The sequence below is a fragment of the Lepidochelys kempii genome, chromosome 3, assembly GCF_965140285.1.
Source record: "Lepidochelys kempii isolate rLepKem1 chromosome 3, rLepKem1.hap1, whole genome shotgun sequence".
Classification (NCBI taxonomy): domain Eukaryota; kingdom Metazoa; phylum Chordata; order Testudines; family Cheloniidae; genus Lepidochelys; species Lepidochelys kempii.
In genome coordinates, this window is record NC_136382.1 from 108,375,837 (window position 1) to 108,390,298 (window position 14,462).

Sequence of the window (14,462 nt, forward strand, 5' to 3'; positions counted from 1 at the left end):
TTCTCCAATTTTTATAAAAGAAAAAAACACAAGCTTTGAATTTTTAACTTACCATTGTCTCTGAACTTCTTTTGCTGCTATTAACCAAGCTGAGTCTAGGGAACTTCTGTGGCCTGAAGCATCTTTCTCACAATATATTGAAGTTGAGTTTGGAAAAATAACATTTTATATCTTTGAAATCCCTCAAAAATTATTTCTGTGCTCCCACAGTGAGCTATTTGAGACAATAACCCTCTATGTCTTGTCCTATTCCTAGACCTCTCCTTGCTGCAGTACCTGAACAGCTCACCCACGCTGCAGCTGAAGCCTGGTCCAACATGCCTTCATGGACGGTTCCAAGAAGAAGCGTTTCCTTGATGAACTTATGGTTGAAATTCTGGACAGGGCCAACAAGCAGGTCCAGAACCAAAGACAGAGGGACCGTGGCACGAGTAAAGGCTGAGTCTGGCTGCACAGCTTGAGGACAGGGTTTCAGTGTGGGAACAGGCACTTGCTTCGGAGTTCCTTGAACAGGAATGGACAGAGCTTAGCAGAAAGCACTATTTGAGCAGCTGATGTCTCTAATGGCCTCAAGTGTACCGGCTTCTGATACAGCATGTTAAATGTATAATTTGCTACATTTATTCAAAATTTACACTTCACGGGTAAAATCCTGGCCCCTCTGAAGTCAATGGCAGTTTTGCCATTAATATCAGTGGGGTCAGGATTTTAATAGATTCCTAGATTATAAAGTCATAAGAGACTATTGTGATTATCTACTCTGACCTCCTCTGTAACACAGATCATAATACTTCCCTGATTAATTCCTGTTTGAAGTAGAGCACCTTGTTGAGAGAAAAAAAATCCAATCTTGATTGTAAAAGTTGCCAGTGATGGAGAACCCACCATAACCGCTGGTAATTTGTTCCAATGATTAATTATCCTGTGATGGGGTTTACAGACCCCACACTAAACCAGGGCAAGACACAAACCAGTACTGAGCTATGGGGACCCCCATCATGCTGGGGCTTCCGGGCATGCTCCTGGTGGAAAGATAATTTAAAAGGGCACTGGTAGCCCAGTGAATGGGGGGAAGTAGATATAGACTGCACCAGGAAGTAAGGGTAATGCCTAGAGCTGTGAAAGGAGTGCCTACAGCATTGTCAAGGCTAATCTGGAAGTGGTAGTCCTGGTCCCCACCTCCACCCACATTTGGGTAGTTGGAAACTCACAAGAGACTGACAAATGGGACATTGTGCCACTGGAAGACTAAGTGGATACTCCTAAGTCTGTGGCCATGCCCCATATGGAGGAGCCACAACCTGGAAGGAAGGGACCCAGGGAGGAATATAACTTGGGGTGGACCAATGAGTGACCCGGACATTTTAACACCCTTCTAAGGGACCTGGGTTGATACCTATTCTCAAACTTTAAATAGGTAAGGAGTCTGGCTCACTGGCCTGGAGCCAGGCATGGAATGAGAGTGCCTAGTGGACCACTTTTGGTAAGCAGAACTGGTGCTGCAGGATGAACCAACCACCAGGTTAAGGCGCCTGATGCCGACACTCATCAGACCCCAGAAAAGGTGTTGGTTGATATAGATAGCAGGATGGTGGTCATGGAAGTTGGAATCCATGAAGGCGTATGTAACAACTCACCTGCCAAATCAACTAGCCTTGAAAATGGATGGCACTGGAGCATCAGGTCCATACCCAGCCATAGCTGGCAATGAGAGCCGTGGGGGCTAAACCGCGATGAATACGAGGGACGCTGTGGTACACCTCCAAGCCTGGGGCCTGGGCTCGGGTGGAGCTGCCGCAGGTGCAGATCTTGGTGGTAGTAGCAAAAATTCAAAAGAGAATTTTGAAGGCCGAAGTGGAGAAGGGCTCCATGTGAACAGCAGTTGAACATGGGTCAGTCGGTCCTAAGATATAGGCGAGTGCCATTCTGAAGGGACAGGCTATGGCCTCCGTTGCCCTCAGCCAATGGAAAAGGAGTTGGATTCAGATCCCCATATCCTTCACCTCTGCTATGACCAAACCCTAAGGGGAGTGGAAGGAACACTCAGGAGGGATTGAGGCTGCCATATATGACCCAGCCAGGGTCCCCTCTGGAATGGCCAGGCTGGAAAGAACTGTGGAGCCACTGCCTGACCAGAAACCCAGCTGGATAGTTCACTGACCTGCTGCATACCTTTTGTGTTACAAATGTATGCCTTATTTGTCTAGCTTCAACTATTAACCATTGGATCTTCTTGTACCTTTGTCTGCTAGATTGAAGAGCCCATTATTAAATTTTGTTCCCCATGCAGTTACTGATAGACTGTAATCAAGTCACCCCTTAACCTTCTCTTTGTTAAACTAAATTTAAGAGACTGACATCCTGGAATCTATCTCTATAACTCATAGTTTCTAATCCGGTAATCATTCTTGTGGCTCTTCTCTGAACCCTCTCCAATTTATCAACATCCTTCTTGTTCTGATGTCCTCAGTTCTGGACATAGTATTCCAATAGCCGTTACACCAATCCCAAATACAGAGGTAGTATAACTTCCCTATTCCTACTCAATATTCCCCTCACTATGCATCCAAGGATCACATCAGCTCTTTTGGCCATAGTATCATATCTGGCAGTTTATGTTCAGCTGGTTATCCACCATGACCCCCAACTCTTTTACAGCATCACTGCTTCCCAGGATAGAGTCCCTCATCCTGTTAGGATGGCCTACATTCTTTGTTCCTAAATGCAAAACTTTACATTTGACTGTATTAAAATGTATGTTGTTTGATTGTACCTATTTTACCGAGCAACCCAGATCACACTGTAACCAGATCACTGTCCCCTTCGTTATTTACCATTCACCCAATCTTTGTGTTTGAAAACTTTGTGTAATGATTTTATATTTTCTTCTATGTCATTGATAGAAATGTTAAATATCATATGGCCAAGCACTGATTTTTTGCAGGACCTCACTAGAAATACACCCAATTGAAACACACACACATTTCCAATTTACAATTACATTTTGAGACCTGTCCTTTAGCTAGTTTTAAATCTATTTAATACAGAAATATAGAACATAAATATGTATTGAGCACTTCTGCCTTTCCTGTATTATTATATAAAATTCTACCATTCCTAGCTAGTAATGGACCAATATCATTGTTAGGATTCTTTTTGTTCCTAATATACTTTAAAAACTCATTATTTGTATTACAGTAGTATTCACAAGGCCTCCATTGTGTTAGACACTGTTCCTCTTATTGTCCTTAAATCTGATGGCCATAGGTTTCTCCTTGTGTCCTTGTGCTTCCCTAATCAATTTTCTACACTTCTGGCTTATATTCATTACAATCAACTTCCCCTTTCTTCCATTTACTTATATTTTTCTTTAAAAATTTTATACCTGTCTTTACTTCCCCTTTAAGCAAGCTTGCTGTTTTTAAAGTGAAAAGTGAAGCCTTCTTTCTCAATTGCCAGATTATGGCTTTTTCAGCATCTAATAAAGTGTTCGTAAGCAGATCCCGACTATTATGCACATTTTCCTGTTTAAACTTGTCCCCCATTATTTATTTGTTTTGTTTGCAGAGAGGAAAGTTCTCATGCAGCATTCCAAAAAGTGCTCTAATCCTATTCAGTGCCCAAGAACAAGATTGTGCACCTGTAGCCACATAAGTGGAAGAGTCTGCATATGCAGAAGTGATTGCAGGGTTAATCTTCAACGTATCAGAAGCACTGGTACCAGTGATTCTGGGGCTGTTGCACACATTTTATCTTTGGTGCTGTTAGAACTCTCTTTCAGTGGAGTTGCTATTCATACACTTTGTGAACATAAATTAGTGAATGTTCAAACTGACCTTTATTTACTTTGAATACATTTCATACTGCTAAAGGGGTAATTCACAAACTGTTTGCTCTGACGATTCATATAACATAGAAATAGCATGCATGGTATTACTAGTCTCTAAGGTCACATGGTATTATATCTATTTTCTTATTGGATGAGTGAAGCATTCTAAACAAGAGACTAAAAAACACTGAATAATCAGCCATACACCTCTAGGGAAATTCTCAGCATTGTAATAATTTGAGCTAAAGTTTTTGAAAGTTTGTGGATTTGTGAACATTTTTTCAGGAGTACCCAGAGAGGATGTGAACATTCATATGATCTCACCAAACCATGGCATAGTCACAAAAACATTCACAAATTAGTTTTCATTCTCTGCACAACAACACCCTTGAACTATTAGGGTTTGTTCTATAGATCACCAAGAGCAGAAAGAGATTGGAAAGATTAGCATTTTGTCTGCTCTCCAAAATGGTTTGAGCTATTCATTTTCTCATTGAGCTATGGTTTTAGCTACTCATTCACTCATTTTCAAATTAGTACTGAACATGACAGCATCTATATACCCCTCACATAAATGGACCTCTCTTTTGTGGCAAATGCAATGAAATCATTTGTAAGCTCTTACCCAAGAGACCAGCAAAAAATGACTGCCTAGTAGAAATTTAACTAGAGTTTAACTAAAGGTTGAACAAAAGGATACTGGAAACCTCAGGGATAATGTAAAAGTATTCGAAGAGTGTTGCATATTAGATTTTGTTCTTAGTGAAGATTTCATTGTATTAATATAACTCAGAAGAAAATAGAAGGCTTCAGCCCTGCCAGGAAGTCATTACAGGATGCAACATACTGTATTTCCTTGATTTGTCTTTGTGTTTCTCACAAAATTACAACAGACTAGGATCATGGTGTTCTTATTGATTGTGGATGTTTGACAGAGCTGCCGAATTTCAGTGGCTTTTACATACATCTTTAATTTATCACTCAGGTAGATAGTGCCCAGGTGCATATAACTTTATACAACTACATTTGTTTAATGTTTCCTGCCTGTGACAGCATTTTTATTTGATTAGCATTAGAAACAGGCATATGCCTTCATGACAGTAAAGATAGTTCTTTCACTTTGAGAACTAGCTGCTGTTTATACAGTAGCTTCAGATAGCATTGACTAGTATCCAACACTGTTTCATTAACAATTGTATTCAAATCCCATTGATTAAATATTGCTCTTAGCAACTGTATAAAAATGGCACTCTTTAGTGGCAAATTATTTTATGCTGTACCATGCTTGTTAATTACTTCACTTTCTTTCCCACAAACTCTTCCAGTGCATAGCTAGAAAAAAATGTGTAACATGGCTTTAACAAGAATTCGATATGACTGTGCAGTCCCACAGATCCAGTGTAAACTAGGAAAAATTATATTAATACAATGATACCATTCATTTGTATCTATTATTTTTAGTAAATATCTGGATCCTACAAGGATGCCAAATACAGAAGATTGACTGGAAGCTAAAGTTATTTTGAATATTGTGGTCTATGCTAGCTCTATCACACAAAGATCTGTGTGTATCATGCGTGTGTTATTAGCACACTGATGTACAGAGCAAGACATGGACCTTATACTCTCATTAGGAAAGGAGGCTCAACAGCTTTCATATGTGTTTCCTTTGTCAAATCTTTGGAATCTCCTGGAGGGACAGAGTGATGAATACTGGGGTGCTCAAGCAGGCCAGCATACCCAGCATGCAAACACTCCTCAGCTGGCTTGGGCATGTGTGCTGAATGAATGATGGGCACATCCCAAAGGACATCTTCTATGGTGAATTGGCACCTGGAACGAGGACCCAAAGGATGCCCGAAATTCTGTTTCATTGTGTGGAAGCAAGACCTCAAAGAAATGGACATGGATGTGGACAACTGGAAAAATCTCACTCAGGACCTTTGGAAACAAGAGCTCAGCACAGGTCCCCAGAGTTACAAGAGGAAGCCGTCCAGTTTAGCAGAGGAGAAAGGAGTGCACAGAAGGCGGAGCCCAAAGGGTTAAAACATCACCCTTAAATGTGGCAGCTATGGCAGAGATTGTCTCTCTTGAGTGAGTCTCTTCAGCCTCAGTCACAGCCACAGTTGCCATAAAACCAATTGAGAAAATTCTTTACCTCTCAGGGGCACATATCCATGGTCTCTTGAGACTGAAGGATGCCTACTAGTACTAGCTCTATCAAAGGCACCAGTCCTCATTAAGGCCATAGAGTCAAACAAATCCGAAGTTCCTAGGTCAAGGTTGGGATATTCAAAGAAGGAAATTACAGGAGTTAGGCATCTAACTCCCACTGAATTTCCACACCCTAAGCTGCCTTCTGAAAATCCCACCCTGAGTTATTTCATGCATGGCAAACCAAAACCAGGGAAGAAATAAAAGGGCAGGAAAAATTTCCAGTAACTAATGTCTTGTTTTGCCTTTTTTTTAAACCTCTAATTTCCCAAAGTATTGTCTAATTCACCATAAGACTTTTCAGAAATACTCTACAGCATGTCAAATTTCAGATGGACAGAAAGCCACAGTCTTAGCTATATGAAGAGAGTGGTACCTCCCCAACATACCTGGGGAAACTCCAGCACCACAAATAACACTAACTTTGCTTCTTTCAGTCTTTTTGTTTTTTTCAAATATGCAGAGAAGATAGTTCTGGGGAAAAGGATAGTTTCTAATGTTGGTGTTCAAGGAGATTGGAATGCTGAGCACTGCCTTTTAAATAATTAAAATGACCAGGTTAGCATTTACATGTACAGCAGTTACCATTAAAAAGTCAACATTTCTTAGCAGTTACCAGGTTTCTCTCCTAGTCTAAGAATGGGGGGAGTGGGGAAGGGAACTGGTATCTCATACACTACTGTTGGTAAAGATTGATTTCTTTTCTTTTTTAAATGGTGAGCAGCATGGAAGATTTTAAACAAATAAGCACGTTAGGGAGGAAAATCTTTCCTGGAAGCAGATTATATGTAATCAAGCAGCAGGTTTTGCCACTGTAATTGAATTTTGCTAATAAGCGCCAATAATTAGGAATATAACTCTTGAAAGACAGTAACCTGGAAATAGATTTTTTTCTATTTTTGTCTAAACATTGTTTTGTGCTCTGGAGACAGCAATCTGTATGGCTAAGGATGCCTTGGTAAAAGTATGGGAAATTGCTTTGCGTTTTCTCAGTGGAAGAAGCAAGCGGACTGCCACGATTCAGAGGAAAACAAAGGCTCTAATTGTACTTGCAAAGAGAGGTGCATGGAGCCACTGGGAATAATATCCGACTTTGTTTTATGAGCCCTCCAACATGTTCTCTCAGCTTTGTCATATGATCACCAGAATGCTGAATGTGATAGGCATGCCATTTGGCTTTTGGGACTGACCAATTACTTGCACACTAAAGAAGAGTGCAGATAGACAGCTGACACATAAGTAGAGCCACAGTCACACAATAAACAGAACACATCCTTAGTTTGGGAAACAGAGGGGCTTGTTAAATATGAACGCCAGTGGTGAATGGTTAGGCTTAAAAGAAAAAATCTAGCCTAACAGCCATGTTTGCCTCTCCACTGTTCTCTGCAGCCTCCATTGTATTTTTTTCTCTCTGTAGCCAAATGACCTCTAAACCTTGCAAACAGCACACAGAGCTTTTTTCTTCCTTCTCTGTGTAGACTATTATCCTTTCATCTTGAAAGGTCACTGAGTATCAGTTGAAGAAATATACCACTTAGCTTTGAGTGTTCCCTCTGTTTGAAGTGATTTGCCTGTTTGTTTTATAAATGGGGGGTCTGTCTACAAACAAATTGAAAATTAGTTAATCGCCTTTTCCAGGCAGTGTACTGTAGGTGCTGTGCCATAAGAAGAACAGGTTAATCCTAAAACAGATTGAAATACTTCATCAGCTGCAGCCACACACAGCTCAGTGACTCAGTGCGGTGATGAGGTGGTTGGGCATTCTGAGTGAACATAGTTCTAATTTTCAAATGCTGGTGTTCTCACAGCTGCTCATTCATCCCACTTTTGCAGTAACTAATATCCTGCACTAAAATGAGTTTGCTAGATCATGGGATGCACATATGCATATTTCAAGCCCCAGGATGGTGAGTCTAGACAAGTCAGAAAAAAAGCATTAGAGTTACCAATTGTACAGGACCAAACACGACAAAGGAATACAAAGTATTGTCTGATAATATCAAGCACTGAAGTGCGATTTCTGTTATGTATTTGTAGAAACTTATATAATTAAAAAATCCTCTTTTAGATACATTTATAAAGAAATTGTATAACCAAAACAGAAAAAAAAATCCAGTTCACTTTCTTTGCATTTGTTGTTGACCAAACAAACATTACATTAAAGCTGGTTTTTATGAAGTTTTCCATGCAAATAGATTGCAGTATAAACTAGTAAATGTATTTTATTATCTTATATAATTTTATAGACTTATTTTTTTAAATGTCAACTCTCTGCATTTCTAACGTATTCAGAAAGCAATGTGAAAAAAATGGAAAACAAAAGGGAGCACGATAAACAGGTAAGTAAAACAGGAGCCAAATTCAGAGCTGCATGGTAGCAGAGACTTAGAGCACAGCAGGCTAGAGTGCTATAGATTCACACCATGGCCTGCCATGGACTAAGCCTCTGTGTCGACAAGCCCTAAGATTCTGGTTTCAATTCAATAGGTTCTTTTATAGTGTATTAATTCATAATATTAGATGGCACAGCCTTTATGTAGAACTTATTTTGATGGTGAGAAGACAGTAGGACAGATTGATATGACTGTCCAGTTCAGAAATAGAACTGATAGGCATTTAAAAGAAATAGATTTCTGTTTTGACAAACTAGGTTGTTTTTTGTGTAGGTGTTTTTTTGAAATGTAAAATGGCTCGGTTATTCCAATCTCTTAGGTGTTTAATGTCCAACATCACAAAATCACTACCAGAACACACACTAATTGGCAGACTTGCTAGTAACAGGAGGTAAAGAATGAATGGGTAGGGAAACTCTCTCAGACTTTGAAGTGGATCTTCCAGTTAAGAGTTGAGACACTTTAATAGGGTAAAAACAATGAGGAGTCTTCGTGACACCTTAGAGACTAACAAATTTATTTGGGCATAAGGTTTCATGGGCTATAACACACTTCATCAAATGCATGGAGTGAAAAATACAGTAGGCAGGTATATATATTATCGCACATGAAAAGATGGAAGTTGCCTCACTAAGTGGTGGGTCAGTGCTAACGAGGCCAATTCAAACAGAGTGGATGTAGCCTGTTCCCAAGAGTTGACAAGAAGGGGTGAATATCAACAGAGGGAAAATTAATTTTTGTAGTGACCCGGCCACTCCCAGTCTTTATTCAGGACTAATTTAATGGTGTCAAGTTTGCAAATTAATTCCAGTTCTGCAGTTTCTCATTGAAGTCTGTTTTTGAAGATATTTTGCTGAAGAATGGCTGCTTTTAAGTCTGTTATTGAGTTTCCAGGGAGATTGAAGTGCTCTCCTACTGGTTTTTGAATGTTACAACGTTACAATATGTGATGTCTGATTTGTACTCCATTTAGTCTTTTGCATAGAGATGGTCCAGTTTGGCCAATGTACATGGCAGAGGGGCAGAGGAGAGCACTTCAATTTCCCTGGACACTCAATAACAGAATTCAACACGAAACTGCAGAACTGGAATTAATTTGCAAACTTGACACCATCAAATTAGGTGTGAATAAAGACTGGGAGCGGCTGGGTCACTACAAAAAGTAATTTTCCCTCTGTTGACATTCACCCCTTCTTGTCAACTGTTGGGAATAGGCTACATCCACCCTGTTTGAATTGGCCTCATTAGCACTGACTCCCACTTGGTAACGCAACTCCCATTTTTTCATGTGCAGTAATCTATATACCTCCCTACTGTATTTTCCACTCCATGCATCTGATGAAGTGGGTTTTAGCCCACAAAAGCTTATGCCCAAATAAATGTGTTAGTCTCTAAGGTGTCACAAAGACTCCTCATTGTTTTCGCTGATACAGACTAACACGGCTACCCCTCGGAAACCTGTTTGATGGGATAGTATGAGTCATGCTTGCCCCATCTCTCTCCAAGCTGTGTATATCTTTTGGGTAAATACGGCACTTCAGTTTCCAGGGATGTCAGGCTGGCACCTAACAAAAACACTACAAACATCATATTTTTCAAAGAATTGGAGTCTGAACATTGTGTGCAAGTTTTTTTGTGAAGCATTTAATCCTTGGTTTGATGACAAGCACATACAGTGATTTTGAAGACATATTGATGTTCTAACTTGCCATAGTGAATACTCCAGAAAGCAAAAAAGTACCATTTACTGGAAGGCTGCTTTGTTTTTTACTCCATGTTTCATTCTGCAGCTCAGAGATCCTAAAGGAAAAAAAGTGAGTCATTGGCATTGCTGTTGTTCTTATGTCATTACTCTTCCTTTCAGGACACTGGAAATTAACCATGTCTAAGTGTAGCTATAAGATCCTTGACTATTATACAGGATAAAAAAATCCCTTTAAGAAAACCCAGAGAAGTATTTCTTCTGTGCTGATGCATTTAGGATATGTTCACAGAGCCACAGAATAAAGGACTTTGGATCAAGTGAAGTACTGCGTGATTCAAGGCTGCTGAGCAAAGTGATGTATTTCGCCACAGACAAAGTTATCCTCCAGAATGTTAGACAAATGTGCAGTGTTTGCAGTGGCAGTCTGTTTATAGACCAGAAGAGTAATGACATCTCTATGTAGAAAGAAAATTTGCCCACATCAAACATTTTTCAAAAAAATAAAGAAAGGTAAGGACAGCTGATTTCAACTACTGCTGCTATATGTCCTTGGTAAATGTTTATCCATGATTTGCATAACTTCTGTTCAAATGACTACATCTTTACAATATGCTTTGCATTTTTCCTTTGCTTTAAAATTATTATTATTTATTTGTGTTAAGTAGCACCTAGATACCTCAACCAAGATTGGGACCCCATTGTACAAACACACAGTCCCTGCTCCAAAGAATTTACAATCTAAATACATAAGACAGACAAAGGGTGGGAGAAAGGAAGCATTATTGTCCCAGTTTTATAAATGAAGAGCAGGTAACTATTATAATGTATTTACTATATATACTCTATCATAAGCCAGTTCGTTTATAAGCCAACCTCCCTAAGATGGATAAGTAAAATGGAAAATTTTTATGACCCATTCATAAGCCAACCCTATAATTCAGGGGTCAGCAAACCTTGGCTCCTGGGCCACCAGGATAAGCCGCTAGCGGGCTGAGATGGTTTGTCTACCTCGAGCGTCCGCAGGCACGGAGGTAAACCTAAGTAATCAAAGTGTCCTGGAGCGCCAGCTGCTTACCCTGACGGGCTGGGACAGCAACTGGTGGGGAAATTTTTGGGTGGGGGGGAGAAGCTGTGGGGTCAGGGGAGTAACCCGTGACCACCCCTAGACCGGGACCCCCACACTCTCCGGGGAGGGCCAGGGGAGGATGTCTCTGGCTCGGCTGGAGCTGCTCTGACAGGCTGAGCAGTGTGGCCGCAGCCTGCTCTGGCAGGCCAGACCGGGCAGCGGGGCCGCAGCATGTTCCAGGAGGCTGGGCCGGGCGGCATGGCCACAGCATACTCCAGCAGGCCGGGTGGTGTGGCCACAGCCTGCTCTGGGGGGCAGGGGTGGGCAGTGCGGCTGCAGCCTGCCAGACCCGGAGCTGCAGCTGCTTCGGAGGCTGAGGGGAGAGCAGCATGGCCAGAAGCGGAGAGACTCTGGCCCTACCTCTTCCCTTCTGCCTCTGCTGGCTGTGCTGCCTCTCCTTGCTCCCTCTGTTGGGGGAAGGGGCTGTGTCCCACCTCTCCCCCTCTCTATACCCATTCATAAGCCGCCCCCCTTCTCTGGTGCTTCCCTTTTTTACTAAAAAAAATTCAGCTTATGAACAAGTATATACGGGTATATACAGTAGTGTCCAAGGCCCACTGTGTTAGGCTGTGTATAAACATATAACTAAGACAATCGAAGAGCTTACAGTCTAAGATTGTGATTTGCCCAAGATCACAGAGGAAGCTTGTGGCAGAGCCAGAGAGTGAACCATATCTCGTAAATACCAAGTCAGTGTCTTACATGCCCACCCTTCCTCATCCTTCTTAATTTGACACATGCCTCCCTGGATGCTGAACTGATTGAGGTTAAAAAAAATCCGGATTGAAAGTTTGTTCAAAACTTGAAATAAAACCCAAATGACACTTTTTTTCTGATGTTAATAATCTCCCTTTTTTCATTATTAATTTTCATTTGCAGAGACCCCAGCACAGGTTCTGGCTGCGCTCAAAAGTGGCAGTGCATGATAGATTTTGTTCAAGGTATTTTGAGCGCATATGAAAGTAGGAAGTACCATTTCACAAGATAGTTTATCCTCAAAAAGTCCAGCTCAGATGGCAGACTCAATCATTTGACACTTTGTAAAGTTAGTCATATATTGGGACCCAAATTCTATTCTTAGCCAGACCTACACAACCACCACTGAAGTAATGGAGGCTGAATTTGTCACTTTTGAATGTTAACATTTGCACTGCATTAGAAAAAGAATGCAGCAGTTACAATATAGTCCTCCTGGCTTTAAATGTGACTGAAAAGATGTGGGATTTTAATCAAACCTTAATATAAGTGGATTCTCAATATAATAGTTACTTTTACAGAGCCCTACCAGCTAGATCAGGATTAAGCAACAGGCATTTCAATAGTGATCTACAAAAAAGAACTTTACAAGAAAATGGTAGCTAAGCACACACAATATAAGGATTGGCAGGAAGAATCCTCTTAGTGTCCTTAGTCAAATATTACTCTCGATTACTGTGCAGGACAGAGGGAGAAATGGGCAGTTGTAGACCTTTTGTAAATTTCACTGTGCAGCATATAATTGGCTTTACTGGCCACTGTATTGTGCTGCTCAGTTCACCAGGAAAGGCCAGAGAGATGGGCAGACAGATGAGGAGTATGGCAACAGTTACACCGGGATGTTTATTGGAGGTTCCTTGCCATTAAAACACTACCCTAAGCCTGCCATTTTTTTCTTGCCTTTCTGTTGGCTTTCCCTATTCATTTATACTTTAAGTTCCAGGTTCCTGAAACTTGTGGTTTATTGTGATACGTTTAAAAATCCAACTTAGCACGTGGCACCTTCCTTTTTCTCAATGGTAGCAATGAGAGTCATCAACCAAGCCTAGCAAGATAGTGTGATATTTAATGGCACATTCTGGGCTGCAGGATTGTTTTTCAACAAAATGGTGAGGAAAGAAATTGTGCACAAATTGTAGAGAGAAACAATGCAGGCAGATGGTGTCTGAGCTGTTTAGTGCATTATGTATTTGTAAACAAATTATGTAAATTTTAAAAGGAAAAACTACAAATTGGTCTTTAAGACATCTGGTAAAAAACAGAATTTATTAAGCTAACATTGAATGAATGGAAAATAAGAAATTGAAAATACACAACCGTATTCTTGGTTCTCTTTTTAAAATTCTCATGTCCTCCCAAAATTGGTGAGATTGAAGTTAAAACTAAGCTGTTTGTGTCTTTCAGGTGATTCAAATATTGAAAGATGAGCCAGTATGCTGCTGCCAGAACTACTCATTTAATATTTGTTTTACAGGAACACTCAAAGGCTGTAATCAGGATCAGAATTCATTGTACTTGGTCACATACAAAGTCACAATTCCTGTTCACCTGGAGTTAATTGCAGGACCAGGGCATAGAAAAACAAATGGCACATAAAAGATGGGAGGAGAGATATACTATCAAATATCTACAATTTAATTATAGGAAAGGATGATAGCACTGCCTATAATTAAGGTTGCCTGCCCCTTCCCATTAGAAGGCCCTGTTTTCAGTTGCCTATACCTTTGATAAACGTTAACCATTTGGGCTGACATTTTTCATGCCTGGTGTCCACCTCAGGGTGAATTTTTTCTGAAAAGCTTTTGTTTCACTGTTCAATATTTTGTTTTATCCTCATTGTTGTGTGTAGCGTTAGCACTTACGTAGCACACCTATTCAAACCTGCTTTGAATACAGAATTATTAATTTCTGCACAAGCTTTTCTATGGTGTTCATCACTTGAGAGTTGGTGGGTTTCACAAACAATCTTCACAACTTACCTGTGAGATGGTATTATCCCTATTTTGCAGATAGGGAGCAGAGGCACAGAGAGATTAAAATTAAAAAATGCCCACTAATTTTGGATGCTCAATTTGAGATAAGGACATAATTTTTCAGAGTTCTTAGCATTATATATCAATGTATTTGTGCAAAGCACAGCTCTCATTGACTTCAGTAGCAGCTGTGCACTTCTGCGAAACAAACCCCAGGGTCTCAAGTCAGGAACTTAGAAGATGAGAAACCCTCAATTAGTGACCACAGCTGAAAAGTTTGGCCTAAGTTATTTGCCTAGCATTACATAGGAACTCCGGCCTAGGCAGGGATAGAATCAGATTATTCAGGGCAGCATTCAACTGCCTGAACAAGACCATCCTCTCTCTTCTGGCAATCTCCTGCCTCATTCAGTACACACCTTCCAACTCCTGCAAGAAATGAGGAAGGGATCCCACATACAACAGA

At 40.5% G+C, this 14,462-nt stretch overlaps 1 long non-coding RNA gene across 1 annotated transcript in view; it reads right to left on the reverse strand.

The window, feature by feature from the left end:
* Window positions 1-277: 277 nt before the first annotated feature.
* Window positions 278-14,462, reverse strand: part of LOC140908266 (uncharacterized) — an 87,160-nt gene continuing 72,975 nt past the window's right edge. The window contains exon 4 of the long non-coding RNA XR_013635511.1: window positions 278-504. This is a non-coding gene — a long non-coding RNA (uncharacterized LOC140908266). The remainder of the gene's footprint in view (window positions 505-14,462) is intronic.